The sequence below is a fragment of the Geotrypetes seraphini genome, chromosome 5 (assembly GCF_902459505.1).
Source record: "Geotrypetes seraphini chromosome 5, aGeoSer1.1, whole genome shotgun sequence".
NCBI classification, from domain to species: Eukaryota; Metazoa; Chordata; class Amphibia; order Gymnophiona; family Dermophiidae; genus Geotrypetes; species Geotrypetes seraphini.
The window spans coordinates 28,404,223-28,425,812 of record NC_047088.1 but is presented as its reverse complement, the minus strand read 5'-3'; the positions used below and the strand labels follow the sequence as shown (position 1 = coordinate 28,425,812).

The 21,590-nt window shown below is 42.3% G+C and overlaps 1 protein-coding gene and 1 pseudogene across 2 annotated transcripts in view; both read right to left on the bottom strand.

Moving 5' to 3' along the window:
• LOC117360279 (NF-kappa-B-repressing factor-like) overlaps positions 1 to 21,590 on the bottom strand; it is a 73,125-nt gene that overhangs the window by 51,364 nt on the left and 171 nt on the right. The window contains exon 2 of one of the 2 annotated variants that reach the window (XM_033943959.1): positions 7,397 to 7,521. The gene's annotated coding sequence lies outside the window, so the exon portion shown is untranslated. Of the gene's footprint in view, positions 1 to 2,607; positions 2,681 to 7,396; positions 7,522 to 21,590 lie in introns of those variants that run through there. The other variant, XM_033943961.1, reaches the window with a different exon arrangement.
• Positions 1,082 to 21,437, bottom strand: LOC117361295 (annotated as a pseudogene).

The following is a 21,590-nucleotide window of genomic DNA, read 5'->3' as shown; positions in this document are numbered from 1 at the left end:
TGTGTGACCAGGTGTGGGTGGATTAGAGGTCTGCACGGGAACGGGGATCGCAGGAATTCTGCGGGTCCCGCGGGAATCCCGCCCTAACCCACGGGGACCCCCCTCTGGCTCATGGGACTCCCACGGGAATGGAAAGGCTTTGAAAGCAGGTTCATCCATATAATATAATGGACACATCAGCCTTAGTAAAAGAGGGGGGTTTATAAGTTAATTACCTGAACAGGAAACAAAAAAAGGGTTCCACCAAAGAGATTCCACAAGGAAAACAGCAGCGCAAACACAAAAGAAACTGTGGAATTGATGATCCTGTCAGAAGTAATTGCTGCTTTTTATGGGGACGGACGGGGATGGAGGTAATTCCTTGCGGGGATGGGTGAGGACGGACAGTATCCTGACGGGGATAGGTGGGGACGGAGAGGAACCTGGCGGGGATGGGTGGGATTTCTGTCCCCGTGCAACTCTCTAGGGTGGTGAGACTGCTGGTTAGCCGTGGTTGTGGAATGGGGTGCATGGAGGGAGTGTGTGTGGGGTTTAATAATGAAATTGAGGATGTGATGGGGATGCTGATCGTGTGTTCTCTTAGTGTTTATAATGGTTTCTACTGGTTTATCTTTGTATCTTTTGGCTATGATTATGATTATATTGATGGCTGGTTGTCATGCCTGTATCACACTTTCCAATAAATATACTTTTGAAGAAAAAAAAAAAAAAGAGTGCCACACACTGGTCAGGACTCATGTGCTTTTATATTGGAAAGAAAATTACTGAGATAAGAAGCTAATCCTTCCTTAGGATGGCATTCTTTAAAGCCTCCATCCACATCTTCCAAAAGAACAGATTACTGGTCATTAAAAACTACTGAAATATGAGACACTGATCTCAAGGACACATTCAGGAACTGCACTATGACTTCTGCACTTTATAAATGCAACTAAGCAGAACATACTGTACAGCTTTTAGCAAAATACTAGGAATGAAAAGGACAAAATAATTCAGTTTAGCATGGATGTACTCTGCAACATCTATGGGGCATTAAGTTATCTTTCACTCCACATACAGCAATAAAATCAAGACAAACATGTCAAAATGTTTCTGGCATAACAAGTTCATAACGTCCAACTTGGCCCTTCCTGTTTCAGCTGGTCTATTAGGTCTTCTTTGCGTCTTTTCCTGCTTACTATCAAAAACCTGTTACAACCCTGCCCATGAGATTTACTCTTCAGGCCATACTTCTGGGCAATCTGGTGTATTTGCTTCCTCTCATCATTGTTAAGTTCCTTGGAAAATGTTAAGTCTTCCTGGTTGTAGGAGTAAGCATAATTTTTTATCATCTCCTCTATATCTCGCTTAGAAATCCGATTACCCTTTTCTTGATCAAGCCCAAGTCCTTCCCTTGAAAACTGTTCTTTAACACAGATAGGCTCTGCTATGCCTTCTCCCTCTTTGCCCAAACCCCCACCCGTCCAGCCCATTTTCCTCAGCAGCTGGTTTCCGATGTTGTCCTCCTTAATTCGCTGCCTATAAGATTCTTCTGCTGACCGTCCACTGATTTGACTTCTAGAAATTGCCCTCATCGGTGGGGCTGCTTTTCTTCAGGTTATTGATTACAGTGGGCTGGGTTCTTTTGAGGACTTTCACTGCCTCCTCTGCAGCAATGTGCTTGACATTTTTCTTGACATCTACGGCTTCGGCAACAAACTGATTCTCCAGAAATACCTTGCATTTCCACTGCAAATCTGTCAGTCGCTCAAAGACATACTCCACTGTGATTTTATTGAACTGTGCTGTGTCATTCAAGGTACATACAGAGTTGGCGGAGTTTTCATAAACCACAATATCCTTCAACTCTTTTCTGTTAGAATTTGCAGATGAGCTGCCTGTGGCTTTACTTTGGGCTGTTTTGCAATTTGGGTTGTTAGACTGTATTTTCCGGAGCACTTTCACAGCCTCCTCAGCTGCCGCATGTTTACAGCTTTTTTTATTGCCATACCCTTCGGCCAGGCAATTGGTCCTGTAAGAATACCTGCAACGCCAAGCTAGTGAGGGCATTAAGTCATATTTGTATTCTATTACCATTTTGTTAATAGAAGAAGAATTGTTCAAAATGCCTATTGCATCATTGGCATTTTCAGTGAGAACAAAATTAGGCCACTGGTTTGTGTCTATAAGAGTTTTGCTGGGCTCAACAGCTTGATTTTCGCCTATGGAGTCCTTGCTGTTAAGTTGAAGATTTTCCCGACTGCTTCAGAGCTGGAGGGAACTCGTATGTGGGTACGTCACAGGGACACACAACTATATCATCTTGGTAAGTGTGATTGAACTTTCGCTGTACAATCCTCACTTCCACTGGGTTCATTATAACTTCACAGCTTGCTCTGCAGCTCGACCTCTGGATCCATTTTTGCTGACAGAAAACCCTGTGGTTATATAAATATTCTGGCACCTCACCTCACAAGCATAACCTTTTGCAGGAAAGTTTTTGTTTTTCGGAAGGTCAGCAGATGAAATTTCTTTTAAAGGAACATAAATATATTCAGGGTTTGACTTACAAGCTTGAATGCAGCGTGTTAGCACAAAGACATAGTTCACTTTATTAAGATTACTCACCTTAGAAAGTTTGTCTTTCACTGTTGCAGAGAGTTGTTTGATCAAAGCTTGCTTCTTTTCTATCATGGTTAATGAATCTGCAAAATCACTTTGATAACTTTCTAACACACGGCCCACATGGCCTTTTCTGTTCTTTTTAAAACCAATACCTTTCCTTCCTTGTTTGATTCCATCTGTCCACATGTTAAGCACAGTGGCTCGGAAGTTTTTCGAAAGAGATGAGCAATGGGATTCAAATTTTGCCGAGTAGCTCTGTTCCATTTTGGTCATGAAATTACCCGACTCATTTAAGTTCTTGCTTTGAAATCAGAAGTGCTGGACAAAGAAAAGTCAGAATCATAAATGAATGGCGTTCTCTCTTCCGGTCGAATGTGATTCTGCAAATTCCTTCCCTCTTTTTTGCTGCTGTCCAGTGCTATGTCTCCAGAACTTTCTGGCAGAAAACCCCCACAGAAATTCAAAGACCCACTTTCTGAGCTTTCTTTTTTTGGGTTTGTAGCCAGTTTATCATCTTCCTTTGTTGTGCTTGCAACAAAATGGACAGGTTCAAAACGAGGTCTGGCACGAATTTGAACAGTAGCTTGCTTTTTAGAAGGCTCTTGACCTGTGGTATGAGTGAAAATCTTTTAATACACACATAATTAAAACGCTAATTTAATGCTTTTTAAAAATATGCAATAATACATTTGTATTTAAGAATGCTAGTGCAATCAAAAACAATAATTGCTTTTCTGACATCTAAAATTCAGTGGCATGAATAATTTACTAATGTTACAGCCATACTCTGAGGCACATCCCGATATCAGTGAGATGTTAATTTCTCCATTCCACTGCAGACATTCCACAATGGTACAGAGAAATTAACATCTCACTGATATCGGGATGTGCCCCTGAGTTTGCCCTTGAAGGAGACGAAATGGGGTACTCTGTAGGGCAATCAGCTGAGGCACCCTTTTTCAAGCAAAGAAAATCTCACAACACTTGCGGACAATATTAAGATAAGTTTCTACCATTATAGTTATACCATTATAGTTTCCATCACAAAAATTCTTTTGTAATGACTTAAGGTTTAAGTGAGTTGATATTTAAATATTTTTGATTTTTTTTTGAGCACTTTTTGAATTTAAATTATTACTTACACACAGGGTGATAATATATGATGTTTGTGGATATAACCAGGTGAACTCCTGAATTATTGAAAGGAGGTTCCCGTGAACTGATTAATGACCCTTGGTGAATAAGTCCTAACTATCATACTTTTAAATGCAGGACTGTGTATGCTAAAGTAGAGAACGAGGAGTTGGTCTTTTGGAATAGTGTATGTAGTATTGACCTTTCCGAAATTTTGTGTTTGGCTATATATATTTTAGTGTCTAAGCATATCTTTATTTCATTAATGATCTTCCTAGTTCCTTTCTTTGCACCAGTTTCATGTCCTCGCCTTTTCTTCTCAGTCTCATGAGATTTCACATCTTGTTGCACCATTTTTCACCAACACACATTTCTTTTCAATCATTCATATTTGGCACTTTACCACATTGCAAGTACATTTTAGCATAATATTCTTATAGCTGCTCACATTCATTTACACATACATATATATTCTCATAGGACCCCCAAGGAAGGCTATTTATAGCCGAAACACGGACCGTGTCGGGTCTGCATCATGTATAAAATTTTTGCATAGTAGTTTCACTGAATTTGTATCATTACACATCAGATTGTGTTGTTTTGAACATGTGTACAGCTTGGATTATACACACACACGTTTGTACACAGCATTTTTAACCATATTGATTTTATATATATATATATATATATTTTTTTTTTTTTTTTTAAATAGTAAACCATCATCAAGAACATCAGTTCCACAGTTGCTCTTGCTTTGGACCTTCTTTTTTGCGCTACAGTTACAGCCATATTCCTGTTACCTTAGCTAAAACGTATTTCATACTTAGTAATACTTGAACAGTATCACATTATTTTCTGATCTTCCAAATGCTATTCATACCTCAGGATGGCAATGATAGTTAGCATTATAGTTCATGAACCTACTCCTGTTCCTGAAAGATAACATTTCAACTGTGTTGTGTCTTCTACAGCACTGGTTCTTAGTCCAAAATTTGGAGGTCACTTGGCCAGCCAGATTTTCAGGATATGGATGCATACAAAAGTATGGCATATCTCTGCTTAAAGATGCAGTTCTACAAAAGAGGCCTATGCCAAAGTGCTCATTCTATAAAACAATACAGGCACCCAGAACTAGTTCCAGTCATACACAAATCCTCATGTACCAATTTACATCTGCACAAAAGAAAGGTGTAGATGTGTGTGTGCATCCTATGCATGGGTTTTTATATTTTACAATGCAGCTGTACCTCCATGCTGCTGTACAATTTTGTTAAATGGACAATATGCTCCACATGAGGAAAATGTTTTTTTCTAAATTACCCTCACAAAGCAGCCAGTGTACACAGATATATTGCACATACTTTTTGAGAACACCCAGAAAACCTGACTGGCTCAATTATTCCCTAAACCAAGAATGAGAACTACTGCTCTAGAATCAGATAGAATTCCTGCACAATGGGCCAGAACAATTTGCACAAAAATGAGAAAGATATAAAGCAGATCTTCCTTAGCACCAGCAGCAGATGAATCTAGAGTCAAGTGGGTTGTGTTCATCTACCAGCAGCCTTATTGGATATACAGCCTCCTGGGCAACTGATATATCTCCAGCAGGCAGATGGATGTGTTTCTCCCAGCTTCGGGTCTATCCTGTCCAGGCCTTGGTCAGTTGAGCTGAGGGCTGTTCTGGCTGTGTGGTGCCAGCTTTAGGGGTTACAATGGTCCCCCCAGGTCCCTACCCCACCCTCCCAGTGACACATCGATGCATTTCTCCTTTTCCACACACTGAAAAAGAAAAAAAAGGAAGAGGCACAACTTTAGAAAAGGGCTTTCCTGGCTACATACTCTAAGAACATAAGAACATAAGTAATGCCTCTGCTGGGTCAGACCTGAGGTCCATCATGCCCAGCAGTCTGCTCATGCGGCGGCCCAACAGGTCCAAGACCTGTGCAGTAATCCTCTATCTATACCCCTCTATCCCCTTTTCCAGCAGGAAATTGTTCAATCCTTTCTTGAACCCCAGTACCATACTCTGCCCTATTACGCACTCTGGAAGCGCATTCCAGGTGTCCACCACACGTTGGGTAAAGAAGAACTTCCTAGCATTCGTTTTGAATCTGTCCCCTTTCAACTTTTCTGAATGCCCTCTTGTTCTTTTATTTTTTGAAAGTTTGAAGAATCTGTCCCTCTCTACTCTCTCTATGCCCTTCATGATCTTGTAAGTCTCTATCATATCCTCTCTAAGTCTCCTCTTTTCCAGCGAAAAGAGACCCAGTTTTTCCAATCTCTCAGCGTATGAAAGGTTTTCCATCCCCTTTATCAGACGCATCGCTCTCCTCTGAACCCTCTCGAGTAATGCCATGTCCTTCTTAAGGTACGGCGACCAATATTGGACACAGTACTCCAGATGCGGACGCACCATCGCCCGATACAATGGCAAGATAACTTCTTTTGTTCTGGTTGTAATACCCTTCTTGATTATGCCTAGCATTCTGTTTGCCTTCTTAGCGGCCGCTGTGCACTGTGCCGTTGGCTTCATTGTCATGTCCACCTTTACCCCCAAGTCCCTTTCTTGGGTACTCTCATTTAATAACATCCCTCCCATCGTATAGTTGTACCTCGGGTTTCTGTTTCCCACATGCAATACTTTACATTTCTCAATGTTGAAGTCCCTTTTACTCCTGAAGATTTCCTTTCCTGGCTACCTCAGTTTGCCATTTTTTTCCCCCAGCTTGTGTGTCTAAGATTTTTATTACTGTTGGGAGATCCACGGCATTAGCGTTCCATTATGAGGAGCAAGATGAGGAAGTTCAGAGATGCTCACGCAATGGTGCACCATCGAGCCTAGGTTTAACTAGCTATGCTGAGCACTCTGTTGAAGCAAGTACTTTGGTGGAAGTTGTTCCGTGGTTTTCCCACAGGGGAGAGGCAGTTTGACGCAGCTTCCATGGCCATCTTGCCTCAGCAAGAAATTGCCTTCGCAGGCTGTGGATAAAAGTGATTGGAGTCAGGTAAGATTTGATTCTAAGTTTCCAATCAGAACGTAAGCCCAATGTGTATGCTTAAATCTGTGTGCAAGTTACACATCTTTAGACAGGCTCTCCAAACATCTCTGTTCAATGCACAGTGAAGTCACGTCGGGCCCGCAAGGTGATGATGGCCAGAAGGGAACTCATGGATGAGTGAGGCAAAGGGGATAGTATACTGTACATGCCATGGGCACGTTGAATGATGACCCACCTGACAAGCGGGTATTGCATGCCCAATTCGCTTGCCTTCGGAGATAAGCTCCCTCCCTCCCTCCCCTTATCGCTGTTGAGGGGACAAATGCTTGGTATGCTCGTAGATTTACTGCAGAACAGGTGCAGGTTTTGAGATACCTTTTTTGGTTGGTGTTTATTTTTCAGTTTTCAATAAGTTGTTTGGTAATCAAGAATCAGCTGTGTAGGCAAGAGGTTTTCTGGAACCACTTGCCCAATGCTTTGCAATGAGTGATACTGGTTGACTAGGAGGCTGTACATCCAATAAGGCTGACTTCAACTCATTACTCTCTTCACTTGCTGGTAGCTGAACATAAGCCACTTGTCTCTGGATTCATTTGATGCATCTTTCTAAAGGAAAGAAAATTATCAGGTAAGAAACACAATTTTTCCATACTCACCAGCATCTATGGGGCTCTGCCGTTTTGTCCCCTTAGCACCAAGTACTAGTTCATACGAGGGCATCTCACCAATATCAATTCCTTCAGCCATCTGCAAAATGTTTTGCATAAGCTGCTCACCATACCTGTTTTGAAAGTAATCAAATACAATATTGGAACCAATAAATTTTTAAGCCATTATAAATTCACTTGTTTATTTTATTCCTCATTGTGTTCAGCAAATGCTTTAAGAATAAAGCAAAACAGATTATTGCTGCTACGATTACTCATATTTATGACAACCTCCTGCAAGTACATTGGAAAGGTAGTCAGTCACAACAAAAGATTAAGTTCTTACTTTGACTAATCTTCTTTCTTGTAAATCCACACTTTATTCTGGGATCAGTGGGTTATTTCCATCTACTCGCCAGGACTTTGTAGGAGGTCTCAAATTTCAGAGGCTTTAAACCTTCCCCCTCATACCTCATCACTGTGTATCATCCTCAGCTTATCAGTCAGACAGTCATAAAGCAACCAGGAACATCTGCAAAGGATATGAACAAGAGAGAAAGGGTAGAGGGGAAGATGGGTAGGGGGGAGAGTGGTGAGAGGATTCCCCCCCCCCAGACAAGTAAGTATATTCTGCTCACAACTGGAAATACAAAACAGCAACAAGAAAATAATCAAATCAGGATATCAAACATTAGTAACCTGAACGGCAATATCAGAGCTAGAAGTAGAAACAAAATGCACTAACAGAAGGGAGCGCTCTAACTGGAGACCCCCCCAATCTGAGTGCTAAACCCATTCCGATGGCACTCTAAAAGCTGGACAGAAAACAGAAATCCAGCTTACTAGTACTTGTAAAGGCAAACAATCGGCAAACCAGCAAGTATAGGGTGGGTTCCTGGAATAAAGTGTGGATTTACAAGAAAGAAGATTAGCAAAGGTAAGAACCTAATCTTTCCTTCTTGAACAAATCCCACTTTATTCCAGGACCAGTGGGACTAACAGAGCAATCCCGAAAATTCAGGGTGGGACTGATGAGCTCGCTGCCAAGACAGAGACACCAAAAGCAGCAACTTGCTTGGCCGCCACATCAATCCTGTAAAACCTGGTGAATGTATGCAGGGAGGACCAGGTAGCGGCCCTGCAAATCTCATCCAAAGAAACAGCCGACATCTCTGTCCAAGAGGACGAAATACCTCTGGTTGAATGTTCCCGCACCTCGAGAGGTGGACTATTTTCTAGCCGCCACATAAGCCACGGAGATACCATTCAAATCCAACTAGAAATGGTGGCCTTCGAAGTTGGCCTACCCTTGCAGGCAGGGCCTGCCAGAACCAACAGGTAGTCAGAGAGGCGAAACTTGTTGGTGACCTCCAGATACTGCAACTAAAGCCTGAACAAGTCCAAGGACCACAAAACTCGGTCATGCTCCCTCGAACCAGAGAAAGCAAAAGCAAAAGCAGGAAGCCAGACATCCTGATTCACATGGAAAGCGGAAACCACTTTTGGAAGAAAAGCAGGAACAGTACGCAGCATCATCCAGAGTAATCTAAGGAAATACTTTTTTACAGAAAGGATGGTAGATGCATGGAAGTGTCTCCCAGAAGAGGTGGTGGAAACAGAGACTGTATGAATTCAAGAGGGCCTGGGCTAGGCATGTGGGATCTCTTGGAGAGAAAAAAAATAACGGTTACTACAAATGGGCAGACTAGATGGGTCATTTGGCTTTTATCTGCCATCATGTTTCTATATTTCTAGCACTGCAGAATCCATAATATGCAGAAAAGGGCCCCTGCCTGAGAAGGCCTGAAGCTGTAAAATCCTAAGGGCAGAGGAAATTGCCACCAGAAAAAATCATCTTGTCCATAAGATCCATCAGAGATGCCTGCTCCAGAGGCTCATATGGTGGACGAGCCAGAGAGCAGAGAACCAGATTAAAGTTCCAGGTTGGACAGGAAAGGCACAAGGGAGGCCTAAATCGCAGAGCGCCCCATAGAAAACAAGCTACATCTGGACGAGCTGCCAAGGAGCCCTTCAAAGGAGGGCCCATACACAAAAAACGGCAATTTGCACCCAGAGTAAAGCTACCGCTAGGCCCTTCTTCAGGCCAACCTCAAAAACTCCAGGACCTGAGGAATGGAGGGGAGAAATGGGTCCACCTGTCTCAGGGTACACCAGGCCTGGTAACACCTCCAAGCCTTTGCAGAGGCCGCCACTGAGGACTGCCTTTTGCTGTGAAGCAATGTGGCAATCACTACCGAGGAATAGCCCCAGCTAGTCAAGGCCGTGCGCTTAAGAGTCATGCCATAAGACCAAAGCGGTCCAGATCCTGCATTGCAATTGGACCCTGTGTGAGAAGGCGAGAATAACAAGGTAACCAGAGCCCCCCGATCCTGCTGGACCCGAACCAAGTCGACATACCATGGCTGCCTCGGCCAATTGGGAGCCACCGTTTCCTCGTGGGACATAATCCGCCTCAACGACACCCTATGATGGGACACAGAGGTAAGATATAGAGGAGACCTTTCTGTGTCCAGGGCTGAATCATGAGCGCCCAGACCTTCGCTACCTGCCTCACGACAACTGAAGAACTGATCGGCTTTCTTGTGGACGCAGTCACCATGAGGACGAACGTGGGGCACCCCCACTGATCTACTATGCAATCAAACGTCCTTTGAGAGTGATCACTCTCCAGGGTACAGCGTCAGACGACTGAGAAAGTCTGCTTGAATGTTGTCCACTTCTGCCACATGCGCTGCAGACAGCACCCAAAGTGTCTCTCCACCCACCAGAAGAGCAACTGAGCCCCCGCGCTAAGAGAAGGACTCCTCGTGCCCTCCTCATGATGGATGTAAGCCATGGCATTGTCCGAGAATACACGGATGGCTCAATGACGGAGACAACCTCCAAAGAGAAGAGCCAGCCAAAACGCCCAAAGTTCCAGGCACTTGATCGACCACATGCACACCGCTCCCCAACCTTTGAGACTCGCAACCATAGACAGAAATCACCCAATCTGAGATCCGGAGAGGAAGGCCCCTGGAAAGCGAGATTGCAACCCCCATGCAAGATTATTTCATGCCACAGTTGTCCAGGATTCCAGCATAAAAGAAGAGCATCCTGCAAACAGCTCTGGCCCAAGAGACCACAATCAAACGTTGTCACCATGGTCCCCACAACCTGGAGATATTGCCATACCGTTGGGACTGGAGAGGTTAAAAGGTCCCTGATAACTTCTGACGGAAGATGGGCAGAAACATTGTGTGCTGACCCGTGTGAACTCGAACTCCCAGGTACTCCAAATCCTGGGTCGGTTAGAGGTCACCCAGCCCAGGCACTGAAATAACTGTACCAGCTGATGGACAACTCCAACGCCCCTCTGAGAGCGAGCTCTGATCAACCAGTCATACAGATACAGGAGAACCAGGACACCCAGGGTGCGAAAATGGTGAAGCAGGGATGGAGAGATAATATCAGTTGAGAGTGCCTTCCAGAGGGATCAAGAGACCCAGACCACAACAAGAAAACATTCCCCAGACCATAATGCTGCTGACACCAGCTTGTGTATGCCCAGCAATGGATGCTGGGTGTTTGCTCTTGGCGTCTCATACCTGATACGCCAACGTCCATCCGTTCTATGAAGCTCAAAATGTAACTCATCAAAGAAGGCAACCCTCTTCCAATCAGTGCAAGTCCATTATCTTATGTTCTTATCAGTATTCCTGTACAAATTGCAGCTGTTTTTTTTGCAATGAACCCTCATGAGCATAGGTGCAGTCACCAGCCATCTGCTCCGGAATCCCATTCGCAACAGGATTCGCTGCACAGTCATTCTGGACACACATCTGGAAGCCCTCCTGATTCGTTTGGACAGTAAGTTGCTCCACAGTAGTGTGCCAATCATCCCGTACCAACCTGCAAAGTTGACATTCACCTCTTGCATCGATGGCTCATGCTGCCCCACAGTTACCATGTCAGGTCACTGAAAAGGTTCCATTCACAGTACACCTTAATCACAGCAGCCTGTGAACAGCTCACAAATTCCGGCCATTTCTGAAATGCTGCCACCCTAGGCCCAGTAACCAATGATCATGCCTTTTTCAATGTCTGATAAATTGCACTTTTTCCCCCATGACAGCCATGGTTGCTACTGTATATTGGCAACTTGCTGACATCCCATCTTATATACCCATAAAGTCTGCACTCAACACATGCATTCGTTCATTGGCTATACATCTCTTACATCAGAGGTAGGCGGTGGTCATAATAATGTGACTCGACAGTGTAGCTCCTATTAGAAATGTTCTAAGCTCAATACTGAAATGCTTTCAAAAAAACTATTTTTTCAGATGGCTTTGGGGGAATTGGCTCTAGGAGCTACAGAATGAGCGACACCTTTGGTCAAAAAGTGAACAATGATCTTGCTATCATTGATTGCTTCTTTCCTATTATTAATCTGCAGTTTTTGCGATATGATAAGACATCTTAAACACCTTAGTATTAGATAAGATATGATAATTAGTATTAGATAAGATATAGGGGGGTGGGATGGTGAAAGGTAATAATTGATAACTGTTTGTTATTAATGTATGGGTGGGTGGGATGGGACTCATATCTATGTCCAGACAGAAAATCGAACCTACCATATTCTGGGACACAGTAGACCCAGCAATAGATTTAAACAACCCCAAGGAATTCATAAACACCTGGCGTTACACAAGCGAATCCACTTTGAACAAACTAGCACCACTAAAAACAAAAAACAAAATATGCAGGCCATCAGACAAATGGTTTGACGCCAAACTCCTACACCTAAAAAGGCAATGCAGACAATTAGAAAGGACTTGGAAAAAACAGAAACAAGACCACAATAAAACAGAATGGAGATCCCAAATCAAACAATACAAAATCAAACTGAAGGAAAAAACGAAAAAACTACCACTCCAAAATCATTGGCACTGAAAAATTGGACACCAAAAAACTTTTCTGCATTCTAAAAAACCTCACTGATACCAAACCCTTCCTCGCCACCCAAGGAACACAAACTCCAACAGCTTCTCAACTAGCGGACCACTTCAAACTTAAAATCATCACAATCAGAACCACATTCAACAACTCTCAAAACATCATAGAAGAGATGCTAATAAAACCCACAATAGACGAAGCCATACCAGCAGATAGGATCTGGACCAACTTCCCAATGACACAATGGTCAGACCTTGAACAACTGTAGAAAAAATACAGCAAATCTTCTTGTGATTTGAACAACTGTCCCTCCTATCTACTAGCTACAGTGTCCACTAAATTCAAAGCTTGTCTCACGCTATGGCTGCAAACCACCCTCAGGGAAGGCCAGTTCCCTCCGGATCTTGGCAAAATCATAATCACTCCCATACTAAAAGACCCTAAAGGCCCAATAGACAACCCAACAAATTATAGACCAATCGCTTCTATCCCTCTATACGTCAAACTCATAAAGGGTCTAGTAGCACAATATCTCTCCAACTACCTAGAAGACCACCACATTCTGCATCCAAATCAATCTGGATTCAGAGCTAACCACAGCACTGAAACACTACTGGTATCTTTACTAGACATAGCCCGACAGCACCTCAGCAAAGGAAAAAAATTACTAATCATCCAACTCGATCTCTCAGCATCTTTCGACTTAGTAGACCATACCATACTACTACAGATACTAGATACCATAGGAATATCAGGTAAAGTTCACAGCTGGTTCCAAGGATTCCTTAAAACAAGATCATACAGAGTTAAGTCAAAGGATTTTTTATCCGACCCCTGGACAAACCCCTGCGGAGTACCACAAGGTTCCCCTCTATCACCCATACTATTCAACCTCTTCATAGCTTCCTTAGGCACAGCCCTAGACGCCCTAAATATAACATCTTTCAGCTACGCGGACGACCTAACCATCCTCCTACCCTTCAACATCCAAGGCCCCGTCTCCAAAGAACAACTGAAATTAATACTGGAAACCGTAGAAAAATGGATGATGAACCATAAGCTGAAACTAAATACGGAGAAAACCAAATTCCTACTACTAGAGAAGGAACAAAAACCATCCATAACAGAACTAGAAGTAAACGCAACCAAATATCCAATACAGAGCACTCTCAAAATTTTGGGAATTCAATTAGACAGATGCTGTACAATGCAAACCCAAATACACAAAATCATACAAAAAGCATTCTTCACCATGCGAAACCTAAGAAAAATAAGAAAATTCTTTACCAAAGAACACTACAAGATCATTGTACAATCCCTCATACTTAGCTCCTTAGACTACTGCAACAGCCTCTACCTACCATGCCCAAACAACATGATAAAACAACTACAGACCGTCCAGAACACAGCCATCAGACTTATCTACTCCCTTTGCAAATTTGACCACATCACCCCCGCCTATGTAGACTCTCACTGGCTGCCGATAAAAGCAAGAACTCAATTCAAACTCTACTGCCTACTATTCAAAATAACCCATGGAATTGCCCCCATTTACCTAAACAACCGCCTTTACCGCTACCGATCACCCAGATTAAGGAGAACTCAGAACCTATTCACCTTCCCCCCTCATAACGGTACCCGACATAAGAAACTTTACGACAGCCTTCTTTCGACACAGGCAGCGAAAATTGACCCCACCATCACCAATTTGATGATCAAAACAACAAACATCAAAGTGTTTTGAAAAGAAATCAAAACATTCCTATTCAAAAAACACGTCCTTACTTACTAATCTCTCCCCAATCACACATGCTCTCCCCCCCATGAATAACACATTAGTCAACTCCTCTAACCACACCTACCAAAAATATTCAGATCCCTATATAAGCATCTACCATCTGTATCCAATACCTCTACTCCTTCAATGTTAGATAACTTTCTTCTTTTACCCGAATATACTGTTATTCCCCTCTGTATCCTGTAATTACCTTCAATGTTAGGTAACTCTCTTCTGTTACCCGAATATATTGTTATTTCCCACTGTATCCTGTAATTACCTGAATCTTGCTATGTAATTTTATCGGTAAAATTCCCCACTGTATCCTTTAATTAACTTCAATGTTAGGTAACTCTCTTCTGTTACCCGAATATATTGTTATTCCCCACTGTATCCTGTAATTACCTAAATCTTGCTATGTAATTCTATCGGAAAAATTCCAGATATCTTTTAATTTGTAGCATTCTACCATAACATGTAATTTACTTGAATCGTTGTTTATGTAATTCTCTCGGTAATGTCCAGATCTCTTCTAATTGTAATCCGCTTAGAACCGCAAGGCACAGGCGGAATAGAAATCACTAATGTAATGTAATGTAATATAAGATTGTCAAGTGATTAGTTAAAATTTTTCTGATTGTTTATTATACACTTGTTGTAATATTTGAAAATGAATTAAAAAAAAAAAAAGATTTTAATATTGTAAACCATTTTGATGTGCTTATCAGAAAACTGCAGTATCAAAATTTTAAACAACAATAAAATAAACCTAACCAGTCAGGTTTTAAGGACATCCAAGCATGACAAATTTGCTTACAATCGAAGTGGTCCCTGCAAATTTCTCTCATGCATAATGATGATGGATATTCTGACTGGTTAAATGTGCTTTGAGGACCGGATACAGAACCACGGATCTAAAGCAGTGTCTCCCACCTTTCCACACATAAGGCACACCTAAAATAACAAACTTATTATGCCCCCATTGAGCAGCCATTGTGCACATAGGGAGAGCTCACAAGGCCAAAGTCTGGGAAATGTGGTTAGAATGACTCAAAGGAGGCAGCACTGGGTGCAATATCAGACATACCTAGAAAAGAACTCTTGCATGTTTAAGAGCCCGATGAGCATTTCTTGTTACAGAAAGATAATGAGGGCAGAGCCCAGGTACCGATGTGTACCAGAGCATTACAAGCGATGATTCTTCTATGGCATACTAGTGCCTGAAATATTATGGAACAAAGTGCACAGGCTGATGAAACAAAAACTGAACTCTTTGGCCACAACCATACTGAAAAGAAAAAAAACAAGCAGCGAAGCATCTGAACAAAAGAATACCAATTGCTATGAATGGGAGTGGATTTATTATGCTTTGGTGGTATGCTGCAGCTAGTAGCACAGGGAATATTATGCAAGTAGAAGGAATAATAGGGTTAACATATAGCTGGCAGCAGTGAATATTTTGCTGTCACCACCGTTATTCCTAGATATTCATTGCCAAGCCATGTCCGGGATTAGGCACTGAATATCCAGGTTTTGTGGAGCCAGCTAATGCATAACCGGTTATACCAGTTTTCAGCAATTAACCAGCCATGGATTACCGCATAAAGATAAGACAGTCTCATTTGCAGTCTCATTTATGCAACTACTCTGGATGGTTACATGCTCACTCACCTCCGTTATGCCCCCCAAAATACATGATTTTGTGTTAGGCACTAAGAAGTCTATTTCCAGCAGCACGAGTCAGTTAAGTGCTGCTGAAAATTAGTAGATAGTCCCGTCCAAGCGATTTAAACGCTCAGCAGCTGTTTCTGGCCTGTTAAATTGTTTTGAATATCTATCTGAAAGGATTCAAGTATCAGTATATCCTGAGAACTGTCCCCTGGTCAATGAAAAAATTGAATCTGGAAAGAGGTTGGCTATTTCAGTATAACAATGATCCAAAACAAACATCAAAATCAATTATGAAATACTTACAGAAAAATGATAAATATTTTGAAATTGCCTTCACAGCCCCTTCCCCGCAAAATGGATAGGAACAAGTAGCATGGAATCTAGGTATAAGCCATGGCCTTACCAAAGTATACTTTGCTAATAATAATGGTTTATGGACATTTCTGCTAGAAATCTGTCCAAGCATATTTTTTTAAATCCAGCTTTTAACCACATCAATGAACTCCAGAGCATAGTTGTCTTCTTTTTTTTTTTTTAATTCTTTATTCATTTTTAAACTTTCATCAAGTGTGCAAAAATTCATAATAAACACAATTAATTTGAGCACTTGAACATCTTATCATTATAACTTATAAGTACAAATGTAACCCTCTCCCCACCTTCCCTCAAAGCCCCTTAATCATTATAAGATCATATACTTGAAACCCTCCCCCCACCCCCTACTAAATGGTGTATAATTAATAGAAAAATGGCATTCAATCATGACAAAAAGATGTTAATGGCTCCCATATTTTAATAAAATTTTTATAATTTCCATTCTGTACCGCTAATGATCTTTCCATTCTATATATGTGACATACTGAGTTCCACCAAAAATTAAAATTAAGTTTACTATGATCTTTCCAATTATTAGTAATATGTTGGATGACAATTCCAGTCATAATCATTAAAAGTTTATTATTACACGATGATATCTGACTCTTTTTTCTCATAGACATTCCAAATATCACAGTATCATAAGATAACGCTACATGGTTTTCCAATAAACAATTTATTTGATCCCAGATTGAGTTCCAAAAGGCTAAAATATGGGGACAGTAAAACAAAAGATGATCCAAAGTCCCTTTTAAATTTTTTAAAGTTGTCATTTTAAATGTGCTAATTATTAACATCAAGGTCTCTCTAGTTTTGAAAAGGTTAACACCGATTTACATTTACTCATTCAACTGCACTCAAGATTTTACAGATATGTTAGGCATCTCCACTCAGAGTGTTTGTCCAAGCAGAAAAAACCCTAATAAAAACTCGATTGTCACCAAACTTCACCCCTTCCTCTCTGAGCACACTACCAGGACCCTTGTCCACTCTCGTAACCTCACATTTAAGACTACTGCATTCAACTTCTAACAGGTCTCCCATTGAACAGCCTCTCCTCCCTGCAATCCGAACAAACTCTGCTGCATGACTTATCTTCTGCCAACCTCGATACACTCACCTGACTCCTCCTCAAGTCACTTCACTGGCTTCCTATCCACCTTCGCATAAAGTTCAAAAGGTAGGTTTTCAGCCTACTTTGAATAAGGGAAGGGGCAAGGCAGACGGACTCAGGTAGTTTATTCCAGGCATACGGGCAGCGAGCTGAAAGGAACAAAGTCTGGAATTGGAAGTGGAGGAGAAGGGTACAGATAAAAGCAATTTGAGGGAGATCTCAGGGAGGTGTATAAGGAGAGAGATGAGAGGAGGAATACTGAGGGGCTGCAGAACGAACACATTTGTAGGTTAGTAACAGAAGTTTTGAGACAGCCTTCTACTCAACCCTACTCTCCTCTGCTCACCACCCTAACCATCAGTTTAACCATCCCCTCTGACTGTAAGCCCTACCTTGCATCCTGTTTGTCTTGATTGTTTAGATTGCAAGCTCATTTGAACAGGGACTGTCTCCTTTGTGACTCTGTACAGAGCTGTGTATGTCTGGTAGCACTATAGAAATAATAGTAGTAGTAATTTCTTCAGCTTTTCCTCACAAAGGAGTCATTCCATCCCTTTATCATTTTCATGACCATTCTCTGTATCTTTTCTCATTCCATATCATCTTTGAGATGCGGTGACTGTAATATTCTCCATTCCTTTCCTTAAAAAATTCCCAAGATTCTGTTTTAATAGCTGCCAACATACCCCGAACAGAAGATTTCAATAAGGATGCCTAGGTCTCTTTCTCAGTTGAATATTTTCTCTGTATGCATTGTTTTGCTTTTGTCCACATTAAAGGCTCCTTTTACTAAGCTGCGTTAGGGCTTTAACACGCTAAATAGCGCACACAACAATACCGCGCACACTAGATGCTAACGCCAGCATTGAGCCACGTAGCGCGAGGTTAGCGCGCACTAAAAACGCTAGCGCACCTTAGTAAAAGGGGCCCTAAATTTTACCTGCCATCTGGATGCACACAGTTTCACTAGATTCCCCTGCAACTCCTATCTGCTCATTATCTCTAGACAGTGGATGCTGTAGATGGGTAGACTGGATAGGTTATTTGGCCCTTATCTGCCATCATGTTTCTGTTTCTATGTTATAACAGCATTGAACAAATTTTATAATTTGCAAATCCAATCATCTGTTTCTTTTTCTAGAACATTTATAAATAAATAACCAATAGGCCCTGCACAGGGTCCTGGGACAGGTGCTCTGTATCAAAACACAGTTCCATGTCGAGTGTTTTTATTGGATGCATAATAAATGTTACTCCTGTGCTGGAATCAGAGCTTCCCCCCCGCCCATATTTTTTGTTTGCTTTGTTGTTTTCTCTTAGAGGGATTTTCTTCTTTGTTTTTGTATTCCACTAGTTACCTTTCTCCGCTGCAAAAATTAATAATTTAATCCTACTTATTTTACTATCCTTTAACCAATTACCAATCCACAAAAATACATTTATTTATATTTATATCCTGTTCTCCCAAAAAACTCAGAACGGTTACAAATTAATGCAAATAGCACACCCTTTCAAAGAATCATAACATATTAGTAAGGAAAGGTGCACCTGAACGAGTTCTGGTTGTGTGGGTGGTTCTAACAACTTTGTGACTGCCGTCAAACGGGATGCTGGTCTAGAGGGAACACTGGTCTGACCTGCTTCTTATACTCCTAGCGGAATTCTGCTAAAAAAAATTCAAAATTCTGCGCAAAAAAAATTATCCAAATTCTGCACACAACATTTAAACAATATTTCTGCCAATTATTATCTAGAATTTCAGTATTTTCATTATACTAGAGAGAACAGCCTTCAAGTTTATCTCGCTTAGTGACTTTCTTCTAGCAGCACTCCTTTGTAAAAGCCCACCTTAGTGAAGCTTGGTTGATTTGTTTTCATAGTACTTCACTTTTGCTGGGTTTTACTAAACCATGGAAGAACTCCTTACCATAGGCCAGTGAGGTAAATGCTCTCACACTCATAGGAACTAAATGAGCATCAGAGCATTTATCTTGCCTGCCTGTGGTAAGAAGCCCTTTATCTTTATGCTGTTGAAAACCACTTCTGAAAGCCAACATATTTCAGTAAATTCAGAATAAAAAAAAATTTTCTCTATCTTTTCTCTGAGCAATTAATTTTTCCATCAATTTAGATCTCCGAGTCCCTTTTCTGCTTTTCTGTGTTATTTTCTTAACTGTTTTCCCAGGATCACCTATTCATAAGAACATAAGAATAGCCTTACTGGGTCAAACCAATGGTCCATCAAGCCCAGTAGCCTGTTCTCACGGTGGACAATCCAGGTCACTAATACCTGGCCAAAACCCAAGGAGTAGCAATATTCCATGCTACCTTATCTGTCTTGTCCAGCATCTCTCCTTCCAGTCTCTATCCTGAGCTTCTCCCCTCTGTGACCCTCTTCATTCCCTTGAATCCATCATCCCTGTAGAATCATCCCTTTTCAAGCAATGTCCCTTGTCTAGTAGTCCTTATATGCCACTGTCTCGATGCACTCTCTCCATGAAGCATTCTTCTCTGTATCTGTTCCTCTTCATGTACAGCATTGCTTCAGTGTCCCTGTCTCTATTTCAGTCCCCATATAGGATCTCTTCTCTCTGTTTCTGTGCCTTTCGCTGTGTAGAATCTTCCACCCCTAAGCCAGCACCTCTCACTCATCCCTCCCTTCTTACTCTCCCCTCCCAAGCCAGCATCTTACACTATCTCCCCCCTATCCCTTTGTGCCAGCATCTTTCTCACCCCCTGGCCTCCCAGGCAGCATCTCACACTCTCTCCCCATTGTCCACTAACTCGGTGACATCGATTCCAGTTGATGGCAGCCCGCTACCGGTTCTACAGGTTTCCCTCTAACGTGATCCCACTGAAGAAAAAAGATGTGACATCATCAAGGGTAAAAGGGAAGCCTGCAGAGACCAAGCAAGCTGCCCAAAGTTGTTGCTGGTAGCAATACAGAAAGGGAGTGCAGCCCGATACCAAATTCTGCATGGAACTTGGGTAATTAGGCATCCCTGGGTAATTCTGTGCAAGTTCTGCATGGCACAGAATTCCATCAGGAGAATTCTTAGTTGTTACAAGAAGTTGTGGACAGACTGTTGAGGTGAGAATGAAGAGTCCTTGAGAAACAACAAAATGACCAGAGAAATCTCATTCCATGCAGCAAGGAAGTGGATGGTCTACAGAATGACAGCTCCCTAGAGTAGAAAACAAGGATAATCCACTCCTGGCTGTACCCCATCAGCTATACAGCCTAGTTTTACTTGGGAAATTCAATTGGAAAATTAGAACTTTAAGGACCTCCACCCAGTTAGCTAAACCCACTGCTGGAACAACCCTGTCAAACAAATCTGGTTCTAATTTGGATACTGACCAGGGTCAGCTTAGCCATTGATGCCAAAATGCCCAGGTTAAGACTTTCTTCCCACCCCACCTCCCTGGTCTCTCCCCCTTCACCTCTTTCCCCATCCCGCAGATCTGGCACTGCCCCCTCACCTTTCTCCCCAACAGTCCCATAAAGTTTCTGTTACCATCGGCAGCACTATCAGGATGACAGACTGCCTTTGGCCGGCCCCTGGATCTTTCCTCTGCTGCCATCCCACACAAACAAAATTACATCAGAGGAGGCAGGAGTGGGCAAAAACCCAGGGGCTAGCTGAAGACAGCCAGTCATGCTACTGCTGACCAACCTAAATTTTATAGGACGACAAGGGAGTTAAAGAAGCAAGGGCAAATTACCTCAGGGTATTACTACTATTCCTTGAGCCATCCTTGGATATAACTAGTGTTTTATTTTTTTAATTGCTGCTCAAATCGAGTTACAGTCAGGTAAAGAGGGCACTTTTCCTTTCCCGGAGACCCTACAATCTAAGCTCGTACCTCCCCCAACGATTTGCCCAGGATCACTAGGTTTCCTCGATTTTCTCGCTTCTCTTACCGGCAGCCCATGAAGACGTGATTGCTCCAAACCATGGAGAGGGCGAGGAGTTGGTCCCGCTTCCAGCCGGGGTAATTCGGCAGATGACGGCTGATAAACTGCTTTCGCGCCCTCCACTGCTTGTCGCTCTCCTGGTACTGCCGACACTGCTCCAGAGAGTCGAGCGACGGATTCTGAGGCTCAGGCTCGCTCGTCCGGCGACACAGCGCACCGTCCGCCATCTTTACGGCCGCTGCCGAATGCAGACGGACGGAGAGCAGTGAGTGACGCCGGAACCGGAAGCGCTTTGACGTCGGCTTTTGGGGAAGGTTGTTGTGCTAAGTGCAATGCCTAGCTCTGCAGTTACAAAGGTAATGACGTTCTGCACGAATTTCCTGAT